Source organism: Phalacrocorax carbo, chromosome 1, assembly GCF_963921805.1.
Source record: "Phalacrocorax carbo chromosome 1, bPhaCar2.1, whole genome shotgun sequence".
NCBI classification, from domain to species: Eukaryota; Metazoa; Chordata; class Aves; order Suliformes; family Phalacrocoracidae; genus Phalacrocorax; species Phalacrocorax carbo.
The window spans coordinates 111,110,915-111,123,698 of record NC_087513.1 but is presented as its reverse complement, the minus strand read 5'-3'; the positions used below and the strand labels follow the sequence as shown (position 1 = coordinate 111,123,698).

At 34.6% G+C, this 12,784-nt stretch overlaps 1 protein-coding gene across 1 annotated transcript in view; it reads right to left on the bottom strand.

The window, feature by feature from the left end:
- The window catches only part of NCAM2 (neural cell adhesion molecule 2), a 310,400-nt gene that overhangs the window by 56,309 nt on the left and 241,307 nt on the right, over positions 1 to 12,784 (bottom strand). The gene's annotated exons all lie outside the window — the stretch shown is intronic.

Below are 12,784 nucleotides of genomic sequence, written 5' to 3'. Positions count from 1 at the left end.
TGGAAAAAAAAAAAAAAAGGATTTTGCTAGGCAAAATGTTTATTCATGTGCAGAAACAGTCACACTTTCTCAGATCCATCTCTCTGCCTTGCCCAAATAAGAATTAATTTCATAAATAATCAAATATCTGGCTATAATGTCATAATTTCAATAACACAAATAGATGAACTTTAATAATGAAAATATTTCAAGTTGCACATTTTATGAAAAGATATAATGGTAGTGAATCATACTGACAGTGATATCATTGGCAAAACTTCCATTAATATAAATATAGATGGGATCAAGCCTTAAGTCATTCTGCAAAATGTATACTCAGAAACAAATGTAACCATTTTAAAAGTCAGAGAGAATGGCTCTGTCAGAAATTTCCATCATTCTTTGCACTATAATGTATAATTATTGCCTTATTTTGGAATAAAAGTTGTAGTGGCTTAACTAAATGTCAATATAAACTATTACCTGTAAATAAATATATATAGTGTGGCAGATCAGGTATAATTAATATAATATAATGTTCACTAACATGAATAAATTTCTTTTAAAATACCTTTCAGCAGCTAATATAAAAAATTCACTTGGCAAAAATTGCTTTAATATTTTATGTCCAGGCCCCAAAACACAATCACCCTGTTAGACTCCTTTTCTCCGTATATTTAATTTTTATTTTTATTGGGCAGGATTCTGAGAAGTCAGTATACAAATTGAACAAGAAGTAGCATCAGCACTCTACAGTCATTCAGGGGATTATCTCTGATACTTTTTATTGAAATAAAACTAATAAGAAAAGATTATGTATTCTATGGGACAATTATATTTATAAAATGTACAGTGCTTATAAATGAATGAAAATAAGGCAAGACTCAAATCCAAAGCCATAGAAGAGAGCAAATTTGTGGATTGACAACATAGTTTATAACATATTGAATCAACATGAATCCAGAAGATGGGTTTTGTCATTTAACATATGTAGGATGCAACAATAAATAGGTTTCCTTTAGAAGTTCATTTTCCAGTTTATTTATTTAAAAAGCAACCTTCATTCAACTTGTGTTTAATCTAAGTCACAGCATAGCACAGAGTTTAAAAAGAAATAATCCTAGGAGAAGCATTCCTGGAACAAAAGTAATTTACTGAGATGGATCATTGTATCAGTTAACTGTTCCCAGAACCTTATTCAGAACAGAAACATACTTGCATGAACTGCATTATCAAATAATTCAGTTACACAAACTAGTGCTAAGAAAAATGAAAAATTATTAGTCATATGTAATATTTTTGTGCTATAGGCTTACAAAAGATATTTTTGTGCTATATCTATTTGGCAATAATACTGAATATTTTATGGACAAATTCTGCCTCCTGTACTGATTAGCCTCTTATCCTTTCAACAATCCTGTGCAACTATGACCTAGCTTTGACAGATTTTGGTTCTTACCACCAACAAAATGGGATTTATTTTTCAAACTTAGATTCTAACTTAAAATTAAACAAAACTATGGTAATTTTAATTTTATCCTATAGCTGTCTAAAATGTTTTATACTTCTCCATTACTTTCAGTCTATTCTCCTGGCTTAAAGTACTCCAGTACAGTGTGAATCCAAAGAGAGTTTTCTCCTTGCTTTCTATCCCTTGCAATTTCAGCTTCCTTTATAGTAAATCTGTTTCCGTTATTTAGTCAAGTCTGCCTACCATAATCAAGCTCTATTCTCCCTGTTCTTATATTTGGTCTTTCTTTTCTTGGAAAAGGTTTGAAGATACTTCCACATCCTTAGTCTGATGTATGTGCAAGGTGGGGTAGGTCAGGAGAAAAGATTCTTATGAAAAATGGTATTATTTTAAATGTTAATGGTTTTTGTGAGGCTTTGGCAAAAGCAAATTTTCCATAGTTAAAAATTGCCAAAATTTCTAGGAGAACACATGAAGTATCTCTATTAATTCCAAGTTGCTATTCTTCCTTTACACACAGAAACCTTCTTGCAGTGTAAAATGAAAATATTTAAATACGTAATGAGAATAATGAGTATGCAATAGATATACTGACTACCCATAAAATAATAGAAGCTTCCCTTTCTTCAGGTTTGACACAACACCACTTTTATTCAATTGTTTCTGTACTGTTCTTTCATAAATATCTTATGTTGCTATTTTTATTACATTCTACTGAACTGTAATGTACACAAACACATTAGATGTTGAGTTAGTTTTTAGTAAGAAGTATCTTTCTTACAAAATTATATTTTTTGCAGCAGAGAACAAAGCCAACATTTTTTTTTATCACGCTAACACGATGTGCTTCTTTCCCTCAACTGTAATAACATACATTAAAATACACAGACACTCAAAGCTTTACTGAGTATTAGGATGATATCTTTTTGGGAGAAAAAACACAAATCAACAAAACCCCTCCCTTTCCTATCCCTTTCTCCAATTTTTTAGTTTTAAAATATCCTATATTACATCTATGATGATCAAAGACAACTGCTTCATACCATATCTTTAAAAATACAGTTAATTTCCATAAAAGGTACTTGCACATCTTAAAAGGAAGGGAAATGGAGGGGAAGGAACAGGAAAGGGAGGAAAGAGAAGGGAACAGAAGGCGAAAAGGAGAGGAGAAAGAAAGAATGGACTACTAAAACTTACTAAGTACGACCATATTTAAAATCTGAGACAGCAAATGCTTGAAACAGTTTATATTCCCTGTAAGGAGACCTTGTTAAGCAAAACAAAGGCATACTTAATAAACCAATTCATGACACAATTCAATAGGCTAAAATGGAAATACATATTAAACTTTAAAACTACAAAATTTAAATGCATTTCAAAACAAATGCTCTTTGAATAACGTAACCTTTAAAATGTCAGGTCTTCTCCAAGCACTCATGAGCCCTTTATTCCATTCATTAAATAGATAATTATTTTAGAACCAGCTTTTAAGAAATATTTTTTTCAATTTTTTTTTGTGCATAGGATTGTGGGTGTTCTGAAGTGTTGAAAATTATTTGATGACAAATTAAACAAACTTAATTAATGGCTAACCTTTTGTTATCCTAAAATTTAGAAGCATTAACAAGTCAATCAAAATTATGGAAATTAATCTCCTGGAGTTTGGTGAACTTTGGCTCAGACCTTAGAACTGATCACATTCTTGTAGTTTAAAACACACGAGCCCAAATCCCAGTACTCTAATTCAACTGAAGGAAAAATAGCCCAACAGAAACCTCTACTAGATCAAAGAGAACTGTAGCTTTTTGGGACAAGGGTGAAAGGGTCTTTGTGGTCAGGCTGAAAGGCTCGCATAGGAACAGATGCATGCAGCAGGCCAACATGACCAGACAAGGCTGCATAGCTCACTGCCATCGGCATGGCAGACTGCCTGTTTGGGCTGCGTTTAGAGCCAGCAGATTGAGGGAAGTTCATTGTCCTATTCTAGTTATTGCTGGCAGGGCCAAACCTGGGACTGTGTGTCCAGGAACAAAAAGAAACCAGACAGGCCCCAAGCAGAGGACCCTGTGGCGCATGAACAATACACAGATACTGAGGCCCATTTAGTCTGTTGAAGAGAATGCCAACGGGTCATTGAATGGTTGCCTACCATCCCTTCACAGTGGAGATAGAAGCAAAAGTGTGAGGCTCTTCTCAACAGTGGCAAATAGTGTAACAGGGGCAACAAGTCACAAGCTGCAGCTTGGCATATTCAGACCAGATATTAGTACAACGTATACACTGGGAGAGAAATGAAGCACTGAAACAGGTTACACCAAGACAAAAGTGTGAGGAATCGCCATCCTTGGGGGTTAAGACTGAGTTAGACAAAGCCATGCCTCAAATGATCTAGATTTGGCAGCAGTCTTGCTCCAAGCAGGAGGTTGGATGAGATACACTCTAGATGTTCCTCACAACCAATCTTTCCATGATTCTAAAAATTAAAGGGGAATACTACCTTGGTTCTTGGAACCCCATTTTCTCCTCTGCTATAAAACTATTGGGCATTTGATGCAAGGGTTTTGAAGTCTACTGCTTGAAGAAACAGCCAGTCACTCGAAAAGGGCTACACTTAAAAATTTTTATGAAACAATAAAAATATACAGTAAAATCAATGGGGATTTGGACTGCTACCAGATATTCTCCCAATCATGCAAAAAGAAGGTATTGTTCAAAATGCTTTCTGACACATGACTAATGTTCTCAGTATAGCAGCATGAGGGTTCATTGTTAAATATTTATGTGACTATAATTGCTGCAATTTTAATAGTAAAAATTACACTACTAAATATAAAAAGTGATGAAGTTAAACCCTTTCATAAATCAAATTTATTTTCTGTAGACATTAATTTTAAAATTCTCCTGTAACAAAAATTTCTAGGCCACTGAATACACCTGAACTTCCACTGGCAATACGAACACATGAAGAAAAAAAATTAAGTCTTCGAAGTAAGTAATACTTTATTGAGTAAATATACTATACTACATTATATAGTAAAGGAATAACTGTGCTAATCTCATTGCAGGTCAATTAAGGCCCTTATTAAGATCAGTTACGCTGTTTCATTTATCCCATTTTTCTTTCCCTTTTTGAACACCCATCAAGGCTAAAAACAATGCTTACTGGGAGATCACTGTGCTGGTTTAGGCTGGGATAGAGTTAACTTTCTTCACAGTAGCTAGTACGAGTCTACGTTTTTGAAAACAGTGTTGATAACACAGGAATGTCTCTGTTATTGCCGAGCAGTGCTTACACAGAGTCAAGGCATTCTCTGCTTCTCACCCCACCCCACCAGTGAGCGGGCTGGGGGTGCACAAGAAGCTGGGAGGGGGCACAGCTGGGACAGCTGACCCCAACTGACCAAAGGGATGTTCCATACCATATGGTGTCATGCTCAGTGTATAAAGCTGGGGAAGAAGAAGGAAGGGGGGGGGATGTTCAGAGTGATCGCTTTTATCTTCCCAAGTAACCATTACATGTGATGGAGCCCTGCTTTCCTGGAGATGGCTGAACACCTGCCTGCCCATGGGAAGTGGTGAACGAATTCTGTGTTTTGCTTGCTTGCACATGTGGCTTGCACTTTACCTATTAAAGTGTTTTTATCTCAACCCACGAGTTTCCTCACTTTTACTCTTCTGATTCTCTCCCCCATCGCACCAGGGGGAAGTGAGGAGTGGCCGTCTGGTGCTTGGTTGCTGGCTGAGGTTAAACCAAATCAATGACCCAGAAAATGAAACAAGGCCTTCTAAGTGGGACAGGGATTTCATTTATTTGGAGACTACGAAGAACATGCTGGTTGTTAGATTTTAGCTAATGATGTTATGTATTCCCTGTCTTACATCAAGGTCTGGAATCTACCCTGGATTCCTGAAGGAGGGAGTATATTTTGCGGGGGGAGGCTGGGGGTTAGGGATGAGTGCATAACTTTTTCTTATATGCTTGCTACAGTTACACCACTTTCTTTCATTCTTCAATTGTATAAATCAAACTGTATCCTATCCCAGTCTATCTCATATATGCCAGAATCTAGAATCCCTTACACTTCCTTGCAGGGCAGAAAGAATTACTTTTATTTCTTTTTTTTCCTGCCCATTTGTCTGCTGTTCCTGTCATGGCGAACCTCTTGTGAGCTAATATCCCATTTGAAATTTGCAACACAAAGCAGGAGTTGAAAAGGGTCTCCTACATTCAAAACTCCATCTGTGAGTTCTTCATTACTGAGAGATCTTGAGAAAGAGCTGAGGTAGGCCTCACAAATTCATAGCAGACAAACTGCATCTGCTAAGCATGAAGTCCACAGTAGTTTCTGTGGTGCATCTGGAATATGTCAGATCAAATGTGTATATGCTGACTAATGGTGTACCAAGTCCACATAGTTTTGAGGACCATGTTACTGTTTGTGAAAGGCAGATACGGGAGAAGTGGGTATACATTCTTGCAATACCTTGACATTTGGTGGGTCTGTGAGCCCTCCCACTTGAGTCAAGGCTGACTCCACACTTCTGTGTCACCACAGTCACTGGCAAACAGGGCGTGCCAATCTAAGGGCAGAAATGTGCCCAGGAGTACGGCTTCAGCTGGAGCTGGTCTTTGCTTGACTGACTTCACAGAGTGAGCTCCGATCTTTTTTCAAAAGGTTGAGAAGGCAAGTCTCTTTCAGTGTGATACAACCGCCATTTGAAGCTGGTAAGACTGGGTAAGCTCCTGGTGATGCTTTTAATAGAACAGGGTATAATTCAGATCTAAACTAACAACTTATCCTAGACCAATAACTGATTACTGGTCCAAGTATCTTCTCTTCTTATTAAAAAAAAATCTCACAGAAAATGCCTTCCAAGTCTAAGAAAATAATGACAGCAGTTTCCTGTTAACACCTGCACCTTCTTCCTATTGTCAGCTGAGTTCTGCTATCACCAGGGGCCATCCTCACAGTGACATGCAAAGGGAGTAAAATGTGGTCTCAGATGGTCTTTTATTACGTTCACTACAGTGAAAAAGCAAAGACCTCAAGGGTGATATGAATGATAATTTCAACAATGGTTCTTTTGCTTCTTACATGCAAAGATAATTTTCATTCATAATTTTTTTCTTCCTCATCCCCATCCTACTCCTGCACACTATATTTTATTTCTTACCAATGGAGAAAGAAGAGAGAGAAAAAAAGTGATAAAAAGGAGATTCATTTAATGATACTGTGAAATGTAATACAGAGAGGGCTATGCTATCTCTTTGTTGCTCATTGTTGTATGTGGCAGAAGGAAAACCCCATTCATAACTACTCTGTCCTTCAGTGACCTTGAAAATAATTAAAGAATACTCTATCCTCCAGGAAACCTTTTCTGTTTTGTATTACAAAATGCAGCAGAAGTTTATATACGCATAAATATTCCATAAATGTACTTTACCTTTTTCTAAGCAGATTGGTAATGTAAAATAAATGCAAATGAATACAATTCAGATTTGAAAGGCAAAATCTGCAGCTGCACCATGCATCTCATTTATCAGTTATTCATATCCAATATTGCATTGCATCACTCTTTACTTAACAAGATTTACCCTTGCAAGCCAGATCAGTAAGACCTTTACATCAGATCAGCATGTTTGCTGCAAATCTACTTGGAAGTGTGCCATCATAAAAAACTGAAAAGGTCTAAATAAGGAGTAGCCAAGAGTTATCACAACAGAAAAAGACCAGGTGAAGTATATTTGGAATAACTGATACCCCATTTAATTGTTTATTAAAATATTTACTATACACTTCTTTCAATCAAAGTATCTTGCATTTTTTCTTACAGATTTTCAAGTCTGTGTCTTTAAAAAAAACCCACAAGCTTTGTGATAAGCTTTGACAGTTTGACTAAATGCAATTGCAAACACAGAATTAGAAGCTATTGAAGAGAAGAGTAACCTCAGATATTGGCAGTGGTTATAGATGCATAACAGTCAGTTGCTTTAGTTATGATCTCATGCTGTGAAGTAAATTGTCTGGGTTTTCTTCTCCTCTCATGACATTTTATTCACCTTTGAATGTGAAAAGCACATTTCATTCTCCTGATGATTCAGGTCTGTATAAAAACCTGAAATATTTAAGCCTCGCTTTCCCTTTACACTTCTCCTCACTTTCCAGTCTCTCTAATCCATCCATGTAATTTAGTTTAAGACATTGATTTACAATCCAAACTTTCCATCCACGTGAGACTTTTACAGCAAAGATTAAGCTGGATGGAGGCCAAGAATAGTATAGAGACAGAATATACTCTATTCTGAGGGCTGAATAACTTTCTTACATGCAGGTATACACACAAATTAATTTCAATAAAAAGCGGTCTTTTTGCTACCATTTAACAGTAATCTATATTGGTTGTAAATTGCATTCATTCTTTCACTTTTTTCTTTTTTTAATTATCTGACCGGTTGTAAATTGTATCTTGCCATTTTATCCCAAGAATTTAAATTTACTAGAATTAAGGACTTTTTATTTGTTATTTATATTGCACCGTGCATCATTATAGCTTAATAACATATATATATATGCAACTCCCACATTCTCATAATTTCAAAGCTGGTTTAAGCTGTGAAAACTGTTTTTGAATAAAGCTAAATATCCAGTTTCTTTTGAAAAAGAAATCCCATGAGTTTAGGCTTAGCAATAGTACCATAAGTATCTTCACTGATATCAGGAATGATCTAATAATTTTTTTTACAATATTATCAGTTATTGCCTGTTGACAACAGGCAATTTCTTAGACCGCTAATTTAAGTCAATCTGACAATCAATGTGATGTTTTAAGATTCTCCATTTTGTGCATCAATTGCTGTGGTACGAGTTGGGTATAAAGTGACAACAAAACTTTTGGGCTTAGTTTTGAAGTTCTTTCTTTTCATCCGTGTTTTCACTGGTCTTAAAATGCCTGCCTAAGAGTCTGCTAAATGGACAACCACATTCTAAAGCTGAATTACAATCCAGAAATGTTTTACTGAATGACTTATGGCATCATTTATCATGTAAAAAAATCTCTAAGACTTCAGGTACTTCTAAATTTCTGGAGTACATACAGGATATTCCATAAATGCAGAAACACTCCTCAGAAATAGCAACTGTCATTTTAGAACTGAATGCAATCAAAATTCATGTCATAGGAGACAAATCTGACAGATATGCCAAGGAATTCAATGCCTCAAATACTTACTAAAAATGTATTTTCCCACTAGAACAGGCTAATGAACACGTTTTTCCTTCTGCTTTAGCAGTTTGCACTAAACATTAATGAACTCTGCCTTGAAGATTTTCAACCATTAAAATATTTTCAAACACTGACTTAGCCTACCAAAATATTTGCAGTTGATTCCTGTTTGATCTACAAATTATAGAGATATCCTCTCTTAATCAATAAACTCATTAGGAAAATTACTGAATTATATGGGGTTCATATCTCTCAGGAATCCATTTATGAGTCTTCCCAGTTTAATGGCGAAGCATTGTTACACTGGCAAAGTGTTTTAGTAATCAATGGGGTGCATACTTTTGTGCTTCAGTACAAAAGAAGCACGATGTACAAAACCTACAACCTAAGATCTAATACGTGAGAATTCTGATCTATTAGATTTCCTCCCCATTACAATAACAAGATGCATTAATTGCTATATTTTAGCATGAGAAAGACTATCTTTTTGCATAATTGTGTTTCTGAAATCTTGGTGGAAAACCATGCACTATAAACTGCTAAAGTCTTTCGAAAGAATGTCTCTTCCTGTGAGGTCTATCAGAAAGTCTTGCTTAAAGACAGAAAATGAAATTTAGTAGTTTCACCAAAAAAAACATGCTGCATAAACACAAAAAACTCACCATTTCATTGCTTGGAACATCGTATATATTATAAAAAGTAAAAGAGAAAATGGAATAACCTTATTTTATTTACTGAATATTTTTGGACTAGGAGGATTATAATAAGATTTACCTACATACATGCATGCTTTCTCACTGGTATAACCAATTAACGCAGAGATAGATGATGTTAAGTTTTAATTACCTCATCAACACTGGCACGTACATAACTTCCTCTAACCTTAAGGACACAGGTAGTAAAAAGGAGCATCAGTACCAGGCATAACACACAGCACAGCAGTTTAAAAATTTATCCTGTGTAACAGAAAATCTTTTCTCTAACATAATGTGCTTAAAAATAAACTTTAATGCATGTGAAAAAAATGGCACGGACAGGACCTTTTTGGAAAAAAACCCCTCATTTCACAAACAAACTTCTAAATACAGAATGTCCATTTTTAGAGTGATTCAAAACTCAGGACAAAACCCTGAGCACCAAAACTTTGAAGCTGACCCTGCTGCAACCTAGAGGGTTTGGAGCCAATGATCACAAGTTTCTTTGAAAATTATTCTATGATTTCATGAACTACATGAAATTTAATGTACTTAGATGAAAAAAACTGAACCAAACCTGCTGAGATTTGAATGTGAAACTACTAAGAAATACTTATTTCAGATTTGATCTCCAATTTGTCAAGAACCAGAGAGAAAAACAGAAGTTTTGTTGAAGGCAAATAGTAGCCGTAGTGCTTGAATTACGAGAATTACTTAATGGCTAAAACAAAAGTATTACATGAATTGAAGTCTTCAATTTATTGCATAAGATGCTGTACAAATTTCTTAGTATGATTTTCTTAAGAAAATTGCCTTTGATTCTTTCTATATGTTATGCTTATTTTTCCAATAAGTAACATAATACCACTTGTAGTACACCTGTCAGTGGATTTCCTTTTCTTGTACAAAGAATAAAGATTTCAACATTCCTTAGAATGTATATTTGTCATCCTTTTATTTGCATTATAATGAAAAGTTGTAAAAACATGTATTTAAAGACATATTTAACTGCTTTTTGTACATAGCCCGATTATGCTACCACAAGACTGAGAATTATTGTCTCTTTCAATAAAATATTCAATAAAAAAGTATAAGCATATGTTGATAAAGTATCTCTGGTATATTTTGATATTACTGCATGAAATATACTTACGACTAATCCATTCATTATCAAATCATATTATTTTTGGTGCATTATTTCATAAAGCTTCTGCTTTCTGGCATCCAAAGAAGATTCTCGAATGTCAAAAGGGAAAACATCCTTGACCGTTAAACTTCAAAATATACAAATAGATTAAAAAAAGCAGCTTTTATAACATGTTAATTTTCTGTATTTTTTGATTCTACCCCATGTTTTTTGATATATATATCTGTAACTTTAGCTTACATAATTTGTCAATTGTGGAAAATATTTTACCTTAATATCCTACAAATACTGATTTATAAGTCCAGGAATACTTTGGTTGAAAGCCTTGAAACTCAATAGAATATCTCCTGAAAAAACATGACCTAGGGACACTAGTAAAGCCCAGATGTTTTATTCTGTTGTTAGGGTTTGTTTTTTTTTTTCCTGAAAAATATACAACACAAGACATTTTTGGTTTTTAAGATCCAAAGTGTAGAAGAATGTAAAGTTGTCATTTTGAGTAGCTACCTGAACGTAGCGTATTAAAAACGATGTCAGAATAGGCATTATTTGAGTACATTATTTTTAGGGCATTGCTACAGATTAACATCCTCAGATTCACCAGTCTCTAACAAGACTGCACTTAATTTTATAGTAATTTACCAGCGAGCAAAAGCTTTAGAGAAAACAAAGAAGCTTATGTAAAAAATATAAATTTATTCAAAATACGTTCTGTATTTTCTTTTACTATTATTTTATGAAGTTAGCATGTTTTTTTTAAAAAAAACATGAATGATTGAAAAGTACTTTTTCTTTCTAACTACTATTTTCTTCTCCTTTATTATTTTCAAGTCTTTAATAATAATGTGTTTTTCAAGGTGTAATTGTAAAGATGCTGCACCTTTATGATCTGTAAGCCCTGTTATGTGCATTTCTCCAAAGACATTTGGTGTTACAATTTGTTACTAATAAATTCGAAATTAGCTAGACATTACTATTTTAGCAGTTTCCTTAAATCCTCAGAAAACCTAGAACGTTTTTCAACTGTTGCTAAACTGAAGAAGTGAGTAACTTGCCTTTACCTGTTTCTTAACGTGTCCCCTCTTGACTGAGGTTTTATAGAAAGTAGTAATAATGGAATTTTAAAAAATTTAAAAATACAAGAATTTAAAATCCTACCAAACCTCTCCTAAAAAATCATAAGAATCAACAGCTGAAAATAGATTAAAAGAAATTCAGTCTTAAATCTGAGCATTTCTAAACACACGAAAAATCACAAATATTAAACAAGCTACAAGTTTAACGAGATTAATATATCACAAGGCTCTTGATCTCACGAAAGGACAGAAAGAGAACACTGTGTCTACCTCTTATAAAAAGAGTGCATTTTTTTCCCTTTCATGATAGAAACATATAGGGAAGTAATAATACTTCGTGCAGGAAGCAAGAGAGAGAATAGGAAGAGAGAGGCTATTGGCTACACAAATCCCCAAATGTATATTGCTCTTCTCTAAAGTGACAGTGACAACCTTCCACATATCCCATAGGTGAATTTCCACAGTAATCTTAATATGGGACTGGGTTGTTACTGTATTCTTCATGTTGCTCCACCACCAGCAAATTGGGTGGCACTAGAAATGCAGAGACTGTTTTTCCTTGGTATTTCATTCTCATAGAAATAGTTAAACGCTTTGAAAAGAAAGATTGATTGACATGTTTGTCTGTCTATCTGTAAATGTGAAGAAGGAAGGAAAAATTGCTAGAGTCTTAGTGGCCATATCCATCTTATGCTGAGTTAGACTGCAGAATAAAGTTTTTGTGTTCCTGCTGAAGACATCCAAAAGTTTTCAGAAAGCATTTTTTTTTTCAGGGTTCAAGCACACCTCCACAGTGTTTTAGGTTTGTGTATAAGCTAAGTCCCTTTCATTACAAAAATACATCATTTGTTGCCTGTGAGCCAGATTTACTACTGTTTATAATGCTGCTAAGACAAAACAAGACCTTGATGGCTTCTCTATTAGAGTTATACCAGTGGTGCTTTCTGAAGGACTGAAGGGATCTGAAGAACTGAATCTCACAGTCTCTGAGTCCATGCTGTTTCTTCCTTGGAAAACTCAATACTGCTTGAAAGGGAAAAATAACGCAGTTTTTTTCTCATTAAGTCTTTGCTGATTACTCAGAAACTGATCAGTGAATAACTTTTTTTTAAAACAAAACAAAACAAAACAACAAAATTACACAGAAGACTGGGGTAAGACAATTTTTCCCAGCACAGGTATCTTACACCTT